Source organism: Nyctereutes procyonoides, unplaced genomic scaffold (assembly GCF_905146905.1).
Source record: "Nyctereutes procyonoides isolate TBG_1078 unplaced genomic scaffold, NYPRO_anot_genome, whole genome shotgun sequence".
Classification (NCBI taxonomy): Eukaryota; Metazoa; Chordata; class Mammalia; order Carnivora; family Canidae; genus Nyctereutes; species Nyctereutes procyonoides.
The window spans coordinates 72,685,583-72,699,947 of NW_026575135.1; the positions used below are offsets into that span (position 1 = coordinate 72,685,583).

The 14,365-nt window shown below is 41.9% G+C and overlaps 2 pseudogenes; both read left to right on the plus strand.

Moving 5' to 3' along the window:
- Positions 1–929: 929 nt before the first annotated feature.
- LOC129494656 (pro-adrenomedullin-like) lies at positions 930–9,531 on the plus strand (annotated as a pseudogene).
- A 1,339-nt stretch (positions 9,532–10,870) lies between these two features.
- LOC129495014 (immunity-related GTPase family M protein-like) lies at positions 10,871–12,039 on the plus strand (annotated as a pseudogene).
- The last annotated feature ends 2,326 nt before the right edge of the window (positions 12,040–14,365 follow it).

Here is a 14,365-nt window from a genome sequence, read left to right on the forward strand (position 1 = left end):
AAAGAATGATTTCATAACTTGTTATGGACATTTGTAATATTGGGAAAAACTTTGTAAATCAGATCTTCCTTTATTTTTTATTTAAAATCAATTTTATTAACATATAGTGTATTATTAGTTTCAGAGGTAGAACTTAGTGATTTGTCAGTTGCATATAGCACCCAGTGCTCTTTATATCATGTGCCCTTTTAATTCCCATCACTCATTTACCCCATCCCCCGACCCATATCTCCTCCAGGAACCCTCAGTTTGTTTCCTATATTAAGAGCCTCTTATGATTTGCCTCTCTCTTTGATTTTGTCTTATTTTAGTTTTCCCTCCCTTCCGTTATGATCCTCTGTTTTGTTTCTTAATTTCCACTTATGAATGAAATCATATATTTGTCTTTCTCTGGCTGACTTGAAATAAGTCAGTTAGCATAATACCCTCTAGTTCCAACTACATCATTGCAAATGGCAAGATTTCATCCTTTTTGACAGCTGAATAACATTTCATTGTGCATAGGAACATGCACTGTACACATATACACACCACACCTTCCTTATCCATTCATCTATCAATGAACATCTGGGCTCTTTCCATATTTTGGCTATTTTGGACATTGTTGCTATAAACATTGGGGTTCATGTGCCCCTCTGAATCACTATATAACAGACCTTCCTTATCACCCTGTTGTAGTCACACAGCACCCTCCCTGGGGCCTCACTCCTAACCACAATTAGCCTGAGTTGCTTCTCCTTCTGCTCTCATGAGAATGTGGACATAGAAATCACTGAGAGGTTAAGCAGATACTCAAAGTCATCCAGAGAGAGCATGCTGGGACTTGCACTCTCACCTGGTTGGGACAGGTATATTGACACCAGGTAAAGTCACAGCTGGGGTCAGGAAAAGAATTCCAGCATGGAAGTAGCATCTGCACTCTGATCCCCATGGATGGAAGGAAGTTAGCCCCTGAGGTGGGCACATTGGGCAACCTAAAGGAACAACTTTGTAGACAGGGTCTGCACCCATCTGAGAGGCCAGACTCACAAGTATTGAAAGCAGACTTCTCACTGGTGTGGGCACTGACATCAGAGGAAGCATCTCAGGTAGGTTATAGTAGGGCTGGTCTGAGAACACCCCACCTTCTTTCTGGCCTCTGTACTGAAAATGCTCAAATAATCTTACATAAGCCTCAGGCAAATGCTGTAGGAGCCCTATCTTCCAGAATGAAGAAACTGAAGCTGGTTCAACCCTTTTTGAAGAACTGGAGTCATTTACAGAAATAGGAACTGAAAGTGGCCGTCTCCAACTACCCTGCTGGGGCTGTAGCTCTCTTGCCACCTTTATCCAGAAATTACACAGCTCTGAGCAGGAAAGGCGCTTGAGAAGAAAACTCTGAAAGACCTTCCTTTCCTACTCAGCATGACTCCCTGCCTTCTCTTCAGACTCTTCCTAGGACAATCACAACCCAACACAACTTGCTTCCTTCCTTTTGGAGTATCCTTGGCTGAAACCAGTTTTGGATAGTCCCAGAGGGAACTGTCTCTGCCCAAGGGCTGGACTCTTTTTCCTCAGGGAAGGGTAACTCATCTCCATGTTCATGCCCATGAGAGTCTTCTAGAAGAGACCCAGGTTGGAAAAGGACAGCACAATTTCCATTTATAGTCCCTTAGAGTCTAAGCAAGACATAAGTCAATGGCAATTTCTGGGGTAACCTAGAATTGGGAGAGTCTATCTGGAGCAGCAATTGGATCTCTTGTGGATTAGGAACTAGGTGTAAGGTTTTAGGACAATGTATAACAACACACATATATCTGTATTGGAGAAACTGTCCCTATTGCTGGATACCAACTCCATCCTTTACAGATGATGTCAGTGAGGTAGACTCTTGAATACTCTCTTCTCAGACAAGATTCTTTCTGCTTTATGCCCATTAATGATGTGGATGCTTATAATATTTTCCCAGAATAAACCAATATATTGCTATGTCCCCATCCTTTCTTTATGATAATCAAATGGGAAAAAATGTGGGACTTGGCTCACACTGTGTCAAGCTCACAAATGTCCTTGATGTGTTGGATTTCTAGTCTGGTCCAAAGCTGATCCCCACTTCATGACTCAAGGTAATTGGGCATGGCACGAACTACATAGGATACTGCATAGGAAATCCACTAACTAATGAGTGTTTTTATTCTACTTCTTATGTTATGAAATCTTTTTGGTGCATTAAAATAAGAATTTAGAAAAATTACCCAGTAAATAGAATATAGTAGATTAAAATGGTAGATAAATTGTTAGTAAAATACTTTTCAGGTATATGAATGTGTTTCTTTACATGTGAATTGAGTGTGTACTTAGTTATTATGTGAAGTGCATCTCTAACTGCTGGTCTCATTGAGAAGACATTGAAAGATTTTCTCACAAATCTTTCAATGGTCTGATTGTCTTTGCAAGCGAAACTGCCCTCTAGTTAAATCTGCTCCCTGGGTTCCCTCCATAAAGGCCTGTGTTTCTTTACTCAGGGATCCTCAAACCTTGTTTAGAGAGGGGAGACCAGAGGTAAACATGAGTAAGATCAGCAAGTTGGGAGCTTGGGTGAGCCACTTTAATTCTGAGTTGATCCCTGATGGCCTCTCCTCAGCTTCTGGATCAATGTCCTGCAGGCTTATACACACCAACACTTGCACATGGACCACTCCTGGAAGACCTGAAATCTCTCATGGAGTTAATCATGTCCCACCTTGGCCTGACAGTGACATGTGGGCATAATACCGTCTTAAAAAGTCTCATGTGCAGGGTTGTCTATCATTAGGAGCAGAGTAAGTAATTAGAAACAGGAATTTGTGGCTGGTGCTGTGTGACTTCAGTCACTCCCATCAATAGGGCATAGCACAGGTAGTCAGGTGAGCAGACATGTGCAAAGTCCACAGTTAGTTGAGATATGGTCTTAGAAATGTCCTGGAAGAGGGTAGGTTTGTGTTCACCACCCACAGCCACCTTGGACAAAAAAGGTTGTACTCTGCCCAAGGGTCAACTTGTTTTGCAAAAGGCTGTGGCAGAGCTGGCTTCAACATTTCAGATGACAGCTTTAGTAAACAAAGTTAATTTATCCATCAGCCAGTAAGGGTAAGACTTGCAGTGGTACATTGTGCTTCATTCATCTAATAGAAATGTGTCCCAAAGCTGCTGGGCACTAAGGGCACCAGGCAGAGCCTAGGAAATTATTTACTGTAAATGCCAAGACCTGCATGTGTACATTTGTGATACCAAGCATCTAACATGGGATAACACAACACTTTCTCAGATTTTAACCTTTGAAGAGATAGGGTTTTTCAGTTGATATTATAGTCTAGAAGTCAAGATGATATTGGTACATGTTAAGGTTATAATGGGATTTAGATAAACCAGGAGAAAGATTCATGGAATGTAGCCCAGTTCCTGTGTTCTGGCTGGCTTGGGCCCTACAGGACTGCTGATAAGGACTTCCAGCCTTTTCTATCCTATACTAGGGCACTTATAGATAAGCAGATTATAGCATGCTCAAGGGGAGAAGAAAGCCCTCTCTCAACCAAGTCAGTGATCCTGGAATTTATGCAGATTATCTCCCTAGAGTCATGATGGCAATTGAGACCTCCAGGACCCTTCATGTCCCTGTCCCCCCCAAAGAAGAACTCGGGCTATTATTGGGAATGGTCAAGAGAAGTCTTAAATGAAGTTTTGAATACAAGGGCAAAGGAGGGAGACTCTTAAGAATTTCAGTCCAGAGTTAGAAGTCTTTATGTTCTGTGTCCCTTTCTGATATCTCCCACACATTTCTTCTCCCTTCCCTTATATTCCTCTTCACTATTCTAACTCTGGGAAATGAACTAGGGGTGGTGGAAGGGGAGGAGGGCGGGGGGTGGGGGTGAATGGGTGACGGGCACGGAGGGGGACACTTGACGGGATGAGCACTGGGTGATATTCTGTATGTTGGTAAATTGAACACCAATAAAAATTAATTTATTAAAAAAATATATTAAAAAAATAAAAACAAAAATAAAAACAAAAAAAATAAAGTTCTTTTAAAATATTTTATAAAAAAAAAAAAAAAAAGAATTTCAGTCCAGGATGTTAGTTACTCCATCCTGACCCAGGCCAAGGCTCCATCTTTCTGGATTCTAGTCAGCTTTATCCATGCATGCTTTGCCCAACCATCATGTTATTCACCCCTCTCTGAGCTCAGGGCACATCCACTCTCTGCAGGAAAAAGCACCATCCTCACTGACCTATTGTACCTTGGGTTTGTCACAGGAGCCCCTGGTGTAGAGCCCTGAAGACTTTGTGGGCACATCCCTCAGGGTATTCTAGTCATGAACATGGGATAGTGGTCACATAATATTCCATCAGCTTCCTTACCTCTGAACCCCCAGCATCTCTGATCATTTCATTATTTCATTAGGCATCTCTATTTCTCAATGGGGGTCAAGTTCCCTGCAACATTTTCTGAGACGTGGGGACACATTGTGGGATTTCCCCTCACACTTGGAAATCCATGAGATTTCTGTGATGTTAAGTGAGGCTGGGAGAACTATGATTTCCATTCTCTCCCTAAATTAGAAAGGGTGCATCCAGGGAGAGGTAAATGGTAGTCAATAGCAGTAAGTGGACCCATGGTCTCAGGAGAAACATCTGAGCATCCAGCAATCCCTCATCCCCTGGAGGTGAAGATTCAGCATTAACTAGGATCGTCCTCCCCTCCTGTCTAGACACAGAGAATCATACCGTGGGTTTAAATCTTGGATCTCCCAACTTTGCTTTGTAATTCAAGGCTTGTTTCTTGTCTGTGAGACACTCTTTCCTCATTTGTAACCAGTAATAATATTTACCTAATAGAGTTTGGGGAAGATTAATCAAGAAAAGGCAAGCAGATGATCTAGCCCAGACATACTCACAGATCAGAATCTTCATACACTGTGGTAAGAGTTGGGAGGAGTAAAAAGAAACAGAGGAAGATTTTTCTCAGAGATCATAATAGACCATAAATGTTTCACCAAGAGGTTTTTGGGAGGCCTTCCCAGAGCTTTGCCTGGATCATACCATGAAGCCTTCTCTGGAGTCCTGTAAAATGGGTAGCATGGCTTCTCTGCTTCACAGGATCAAACACTGGGGCTCAGTTTTCAATAAGAAAATGTTCACATTGCCCTGGGGCTGAGTTGCCCACAAACTCAGTTGGGAAATTTGATAGTTTTCTCAGGATGAGTGTGAGTTCAGGACTTATGTTGGATGAAAGTACTAAGAGAAGTCTGGAGGGCAGTAATACAGGCAGTAGGACCCAGCTGAGGAGAGGAAGTGGTAAGGGGTGGGTGGAGGAGGAGAGCAAGAAGCTGGACTTTGGTCCTACTAAGGCAGAAACCTGAGCAGTTGGGTGTGAGAATTCATCTCCAGGAGTATCAGGAGACCCCAAAGATGACCCTGGAAGGGAAACTCTCATGAACAAGTAGGCCTCATGGAGTATACAGGGAAACTCTTCATCAAGGAAGCAGTCTTGAATTATAAAGTGTTTTTAGATTTATATTTGTGCACATAGAGATAGTAGATGTCTTAAGGGAAATTATCACAGCAAATTCTCATAACTTGTGGATTATGAAAGCCCACAAGCCATCACTATGTGTGTAGCCCACAGGAGGAGAGTCCACTAGATAATATCAACCAATTCTCTTCCTCAATCTTGCCTTATAAAATGTTTGCAATCTTACTTCAGAGCTCAGCTTACAAGAAAAAGTTAAAAAAAAAAAAACAAGAAAAAGTTCATGGGAGAACTTGAATTCTTATAATAGTAGTCAAAGCAGTGACAAAGGTAGTCATGTTGTGCAAACATAAGTGCTGACTTAAAAAATCAGTAGGATATTATTTGGAAAGCCTGTATAACTTAAATATTGAAATGCATGAGGGACAAAGATTTCTTAGGTATGCAGTTAGTGGTGAAAGATATGGAAAACGGGGAAAATGCACTTTTCACTGTTAAAAATAATTAAATGGTTCTTAACTCTAAAGCCATATGCAGTTGAGGATGTGTGGGTACTCAGCATTAAAGGACATGGAGAGTTGCCACAAGCTTGCTTCTGCCCTGCAAATATCTCTAGTGGGACATTCTGGTCACTCAGTCTGGGCAGGAGAATACCTGCAACTGCCTGGCTCCTGACTGAGCGATCCTCATTGTACTCTTGTGCTCAGTCCATTTTGTCTATATCCTTAGGAGCCAACTATTGGCACCACACGGCAGAGCATTCCTCAACAGTCTTCTCTGAGCCCCTAACAGGTGCACACCTCCTAAATGAGCACATTTGCTACTCTTCTTTAACAATTTTCTTGCGATATAATTTACACATTCTACAATCCATCCCTTTAAAATTTTCAGTAGCTTTTAATATATTCACAAAGTTGTACACCTGCTGTAATCAAATTTAGAACATTTTCATTATCCAAAAGCTATCTGGCACTTCTTGACTGCTACCTCTCATTCCCTTCATACCATTTGCCCTACATATCTAGGAAATCCCAATATATTTTCCATGACTGTGGATTTGAATTTTCTGTATATTTTAATATGAATAGAAGAATCATACAATACATGGTTCAATGGGCTGTCTACTTTCTCCGAGCATAATGTTTTGGGGTTCAGCCATGTGGTAGGTACCAGTACTTCATTTCTTTTTTCTTGCTCAATACTGATGTCTTGTATGGATTTATCCACTGAACCGTGGGTGGATAACTATGTAAATTCCACCTGAGAGCTATTATACATAATGCCACTATGAAATTTTGCATGCAGGTTTTACATAGATGTAGGTTGTCCTTGCTCATGGTTATATGCCTAGCAGTGGAAATGTTGGGTCATTTGGTGGCTTGGTTTAAATTATTTTATAGTTTAAAATATTTTTTAAAAGATTTTATTTATTTATTCATGAGAGAGAGAGAGAGAGAGAGAGAGAGAGAGAGAGAGAGAGAAGCAGAAACATAGGCAAAGGGAGAAGCAGGATTCCTGTAGGGAACCTGATGTAGGACTCAATCCCAGGACTACAGGGTCACACCCTGAGTGGAAGACAGATGTACAAACACTGAGCCATCCAGGCATCCCTATATTATTTTATAGTTTAATTTGAAAAATAATTGATACTATGGAACCAGAAAAGACCCTAAATAGACAAAGAAAAGTTGAAAAGGAAAACCAAAGCTGGGCACATCACAATTCCAGACTTCAAGCTATATTACAAAGCTGCCATCATCAAGATAGCATGGTACTGGCATAAAAACAGATGCATAATCAATGAAACAGAATAGAGAACCCATAAATGGACCCTCAGTTCAATAATCAAGTAATCTTTGACAAAGCAGGAAAGAATATCCACTGGAAAAAAGGTTCTTCAACAAATGGTGTTGGGAAAATTGGACATCCACATGCAGGAGAATAAAACTGGACCATTCTTTTACACCATATACAAAGACAAACTGAAAATGTATGAAAGACCTAAACATGAGACAGGAATCCATCAAAATCCTAGAGAAGAACACAGGCAGCAATAACTGTGACCTCAGTCACAGCAACTTCATCCTAAACATGCCTCCAAAGGCAAGGGAAACAAAAACAAAAATGAGCTATTGGGACTTCATCAAGATAAAAAGCTTTTACACAGCAAAGGAAAGAGCTGACAAAACCAAAAGACAATCTACAGAATGGGAGAAGATTTTTGCAAATATTTTATCAATTAAAGGGTTAGTATCCAAAAGCTATAGAGAACTTATCAAATTCAACACCCAAAGAACAAAGAATCGGGTTGAGAAATGGACAGAAGACATGAACTGACATTTCTCCAAAGAATACATACAAATGCCTAATGGTCATCAGGGAAATACAAATCAAAACCACAATGAGATAGCACCTCAGACCAGTTAGAATGGCTAAAATGAGTAAGTCAAGAAACAACAAAGTTGGCAAGGATGTGGAGAGAAAGGAACCTTTTTACATTGCTAGTGGGAATGCAAGCTGATACAGCTATTCTGGAAAACAGTATAGGGACTTCTCAAAAAGTTAAAAGTAGAGCTACCCTGTGACCCAGCAGTTACAGTACTAAATATATACCACAAGAATACAAATGTAGTAATCTGAAGTGGCACCTGCACCCCAATGTTTATAGCAAGAATGCCCACAATAGCTAAAATATGAAAAGAGCCCAGATGTCCATCAACACATGAATGGATAAAGAAGATGTGGTGTATAAAAACAATGGAATATTACTCAGACATCAAAAAGCATGAAATCTTACATTGCCATGACATGGGTGGAACTAGAGGGTATTATGCTATGTGAAATAAGTCAATCAGAGAAACACAATTATCATATGATTGCGCTTATATGTGGAATTTAAGAAACAAAACAGGATCAGAGGGGAGGAGAGGAAAATATAAAGATGAAATTAGAGAGGGAGACAAATCATAAGAGAAAATTAAGCATAGGAAACAAACAGGTTGCTGGAGGGAAGGTGGTGTGGAGGACTGGGGTAACAGGGGGATGGGCATTGGGAGTGCACATGATGTAATGAGCATTGGGTGTCATATACAACTGATGAATCATTGAACTCTACCTTTGAAACTAATAATACACTATGTTAATTAATTGAATTTAAATGTAAAAAGTTGGTTGGGGTTTTGCCAGCACCAGAGCGACCTCTCGGACTTTCTCCTCCCGGATCTTGGCAGATGCCCCCCAGCAGGGTCTGCGCATCGCCGCCAGCACTAGCTGGTTCCCGCCGCCCTCTTACTCCTGGGCTCCCTCGCCTTCTTGGGCGCGGACACCGCACGGCTAGACGTGGCGTCAGAGTTCCGAAAGAAGTGGAATAAATGGGCTGTAAGTCGTGGAAAGAGGGAACTTCGAGTGTCCAGCAGCTATCCCACCGGCTCGCTGAAGTGAAGGCCGGGCCGGCCCAGACTCTTATTCGGACGCAGGACGTGAAGGGCGCCGCTCGCACCCCCAGGCCAGCGGTCCGGACGCCGCCCGCATCCGAGTCAAACGCTACCGCCGGAGCATGAACCATTTCCAGGGCCTGCGGAGCTTCGGCTGCCGCCTCGGAACGTGCCCGGCGCAGAAAGTGGCGCGCCAGATCTACCAGTTCACAGACAAGGACAAGGACGCGTCGCCCCAGGAACAAGACTGGCCCTGGCCGGACTCTCCTGCTCCCGGGGCCACGGCCGGGCGCGGCTGCGCCCCGGGGGCCTCAGGGGCTCGCCTACCTCCTTAGGATGTCGGCGCCTGTGGCAGCAGCGAAGTGGCGCGCGAGGGCGTCCCGCTGGCTTCCCCCTGGGCGGAGGGCTCCCCGAGCCGAGCCCCTCTGCCGATGGAAGTCGGCCGAGACCGGGATTCCGGGAGGCACCGTCCAGCCGCCAGCCCCCAGCCCCGGCTTTGCGCGAGCCCCTTCTCGGAGGCACGGATCCCTCCGTCCCAAGCCGGCCCAGGTGTCCCGTGGGGGGCAGAGGAATGCAAGGGAGGCCTGCCAGGCTCACGGAGAGGATTAATTGAGAACTAAATGAGAATTAAATGCTTGAGACCCCCCCCCCCCAGGGACAGGGGTCTGAGTCACTGCCGTGCCTGCCCACAAACTGATTTCTCACGGGGTGTCCCCCCCACCTGGGCGCAAGCCTCACTATTACTTGAACTTTCCAAAACCTAGAGAGGAAAAGTGCAATGCGTGTTGTATATACAGAGGTAACTATCAATAGTTAAGTCCGTTGCTGTCAGAAGATTTTTTTTAACTTCAAATATAGAGATGTTTTTGTACGTTATGTATTGTACTAAGGGCATTTAAAAACCATTACATTGTCCCCCTCCCCACTTATTTTAATACGTGATTGTCTCAGCGAGGTGTAACGTTGTTTTTGCTGCGTAGAGTGTGTGAGTGTGCGTGAGAGACTTATTACCTCTTGTGGAAGAAGGAACACCGTGTCTCTGCATTATCGATTTACATAAAATGGGTGATATGTGAAAATAGCAAATCAATAATAAACGGCCTCGATGCTGATTAAAATAAATAAATAAATAAATAAATAAATAAATAAATAAATAAATTTAAAAAGTTTCACAAAGTTCAAAGAACCAAAAATAATTGGCATACATCAGTGTATGAGTTCAAGACATACAACATAATGATGTAATTTACATATATTGTGAAATGACTACTGCAATAGATTCAGCTAAATTCATCATCTCATAAATACATAAAAAGAAAAGAAGGAAAAAGATAAAAATTTCCTTGTGATCAGAACTCAGGATTTATTCCCTTAGCTTTCCTTTAAATCATACATCATTAAATAAATAAATAAATAAATAAATAAATAAATAAATAAATAAATCATACATCATTGTTATGTATAGTCATCAGGTTGTACATTACATCCATACTATTTATAACTGAAATCTTATGCCTTTTGAACACTTCCTTCAATTTTTTCACTTCTCATCCTGTGCCTCTGCCTCTCCAAAAGTCTGTTTTCTTTTTCTATGAATTTATCTTATTTTACTTTTAGATTCCACACACAGTTGGATCATGCAATATTTGTCTCTATCTGATTTATTTTACTTAGCATTGATGCTTTCAGGTCCTTCCATGTTGCCACAAATGATAAGATTTCCCCTTTCGATGGTCTAATAATGTGTTTAAATTTTTGACAAACTGCTAAACCTGTTCGCAGGGGCTTGCTGCTTCTATTCTAAATGTCTTTGTATTGAGTTGAGTGTGCATCTAACACCCTCAGTTTGGAATAAAAAATCTGATGATTCCTCTGACATTTTGTGTACCTGGTCCTCCTAACTCCCCTGCTTTTCCTATTTATGCAGGTTACTCCACTGATCAGAGATATGACACAGCCCACCCAGTCCCTTCACATCCTATTATCTACATCTTTCACTTCTGCTGTGCCATACAATATGGGCTGGACAATCTAACCTAAGGCAACTGCCGTAAACATTGAAAAGACTTTGTGAGAAGGGAGGTTGCTGGAGGTGATCTCTGTGATCAGAGGGACTCTGGAGACCATATCCAGTGCCCCAGTGAGTGCTGCTGTGACTGGGGACTCCGGAAATGGCATGTCCTCCTTCCTCAAAGGAGGGAATTGGACAGGAGGAGGAGGACTCCACTTCCACTGGAGTGGTGAGGACCACTCAGATTCCCACTTGCTACTCTTTCTCCCACAGTCCCAATGTGGAGCTGTGGGGACCTGCCAGGAAGACAGGCACCAACCAAAGCTTGGAGGATTACAATTTACCCAGCATGACCTTTTCATCATCATTGTATCCAAATAGTTCAGCATGAATGTCATGAAATTTGACAAAAATCATTCAGGAACAGGGAAAGAAGTTCTACATCATCTGATCATCTGAACCAAACTGGACTGAGACCTCAGCACATCAGCTCTCTTGGATGAATGACTCCTGCAAGACTATCTGGGAGAATACCCAGGAAACTCTCCTGAAGGAGTGAATGTGTGAACCCATCACATTCCTGGTCTCCAGACTCAATCCCTTATTGCATAACTTTCCAGAGCTTATAGACAACTTGTACAGGGACATCTCTGACATCAGGTACCATGGCCCCCCAGGGAACCTGACACTTTTGAGAAGGTTGCTTGTAACAAAGTGACCTCTTTGGAGATGCAAATAACATCAAAGTCTTTTCAGGACATCCTTGGCATCCACAATGCAGATGATCTGTGGGAGTGTCTGGTCACCTATCACTTGCACTTTGGTATAGTTGATGAATCTCTCCAGCTAGTGGTGCAGAGTATGGGAAAACTCATAGAGGACTACAGGACCTTTATGAAATCTCAGGATCTACACACCAACTTCCAAGGCATTATTGTGGATTAATTATAATACAGCCTCTTATTTATATCAATTCTTAGCCAAGTCCCACTCTTAGGGGACACTATTATCAACTATCTGAGTGAAAACAGAGATGTGTCCTTGAAATAGTTGCCAAGGACACCAGCACCATTCTGAAGAAAATCCTGATAGACTCCATCATCTGAAGAGTTGATGTCATCAGGCTCCTTCTGGAGGGAAAGCAGGACATCTGGGGACCTCTTTTCACACAGTATCCTTTCTGATTTCTCAATCAACGCAGTTACTTCCACTTTCACCAATTCTAAGTTTCTTGAGGAAAATGAACTGACTTGCTCATTTTAAACCCATGTCAGGAAATGTTCAAATATGCTTTGCATAATATCATTTATTAAATGACCTCTATCCAAGGTGGAAAAAGATTTGCACAGTGTGACATACAATCTCATTCTGACATCCCCATATCACTTAACATTAACTTCCATTCTTCAAGGCCTCTTGGTGTTACACAATTTCTTCACTTCTCACCTCTCACTCCCTGGACTCACAGAGCCATACCTGGAAGCAGAAGGAACAACATCCTTTGGGTTATTCTCTTTGGGGAAATATAATGGAGAGTGGGTGTGTGTTTAGCTGTTCTCCAAAAAGTATTATGTATGCCAAGATCCAAGGCCAGTCCGGCATTCTATAAAGCTCTGCCCTTATACCTCCCCTCAGTAAATGCCCATATCATTTATATCCAAAAAAGGATATGGGACATGGACTCAAGGGCCACTATTACTGAAATGGGAAAATTGTTGAGTGGAAAAGCAAATCTGACTATTGTAAATGCCAAACACTGATCATCCCACCTCTGAGAGCTCCTATGTTCTTCACATGCACATACTCATGGTGAACCTGTCATGGAAGTAGTACCTGTTAGATTATGTTTGCTAAGGAGAAATGTTTGTTCACTTAAGGTTACCTGTTATATTGTGTTATTTGCCAAAGTTACCCCAATGTTGTCAAAGGAAACTAACTTAGAGCATCAGCTTTGAGGAAAATAACCTATGGTCTATAATCTCACTTTATACAGTTAACCCAAACTGTATACACTCTATGAAAATTATCCTAATTGGAGGCCATTTCAGACCATAAAACAATATAAATTTGCTTTATATATTTATATTTTATATACTTATAAACAATATATCAAACATAATTGTTTTAAAACACATTTTTTTTCAGATAAAATTTGAAACCTCACTCTCCATCTCCTGGTGGAGAAGTATCATAATTGGGTTCTCACCACTGTGGGAATCATTTAGTCCTCACAAGAGCAACCCTGCTTACCAGCATCATTCCCCATAAGCCCTATCACCTTACTCTATTTACATGGAAAGATTCCCCCCAGTGTGGAGTTCAATCTGAATTTGGTGGATATCTGAACTGTTCCATTGTGTAAAATTTTGACCCATATCCAAGCTACTGCTCAAAGAGGGGTGTTTATCAGAGGTCATCATAAGTATTTACTGGAATGGAGAGTGAAGTTAATATTGAATGGAAGTGAACTGAAAGAGGTGTAGTGGAGTGGTTAAGAATTCTAAATTTAAATCCTGGCTCCAGCATACACTTGCCATATGACTTTGGGCCAGTTAGCTGACATTCCACTGTCTTAGTTTCCTAATTGTTAATATGGTGATAATAATATTACATCCTAAGATGTCCATCTACATCCAAGCAATGTGAGGATTTAATGAGTTAAAGCACATAAGGCACTTAAAATAGGATCCGGCATGTAATTCTGTGAATGTTTGGTATTATCATCATTCCTTCTCTTCAGGGCTAAGGAGGGACACCATAAAGTCACACTGAAAGTTCCACCAGAGGGTGTGTTCTACTCATGTTGCCTGTCCAGCAGAATGAGTAGAATCTGGTAGGAGAAACCTGCATTAACATATTAGTCTTGAAGGTATAGTTAAATCTCATTCTTTTTCCAACGCAGTTTGTTCAACTTCTGCTTTAGAGTGTTCAGGAACCTGAAGATAGTACCATACAGAACACTCTTCCCACATCCTGAGATCTCCAGAGAATGAGACATGAGGGAGAGAATTGAAACTAATGGTCAAAGGGTTTTAGAGGTCCAAATGACCCCAGGTACAGAATTTGTAGAATAAACCCAACCCTAACCAGACTCTCTTTGGTGATCTTGATGAGACAGAGTACAGGAGAGCCCACATCCATTGGAGCTCCCATAGCTCAACCAAGAAGAAAACCAGGATACACTGAACACCAGGAAGCTTGGCCACTGGGGATATCTGCTGGGGGGTGGGGTAGGGATTGAGACCACTTAGTTTACCATACAGGAAGCCAAAATAGAAATACAAAGATGAAAGAAGAGAGACCATCAAATGAGACAAGCAGAAGATGAAATGATCAAAACTTTTGGTATAGAGCTTCCCTCACAGTGGAATCCCAGCAGGAGTGGGGCCAAAGAGGAATGGAAAACACAATCTTGACCTACCCCTAGATCAT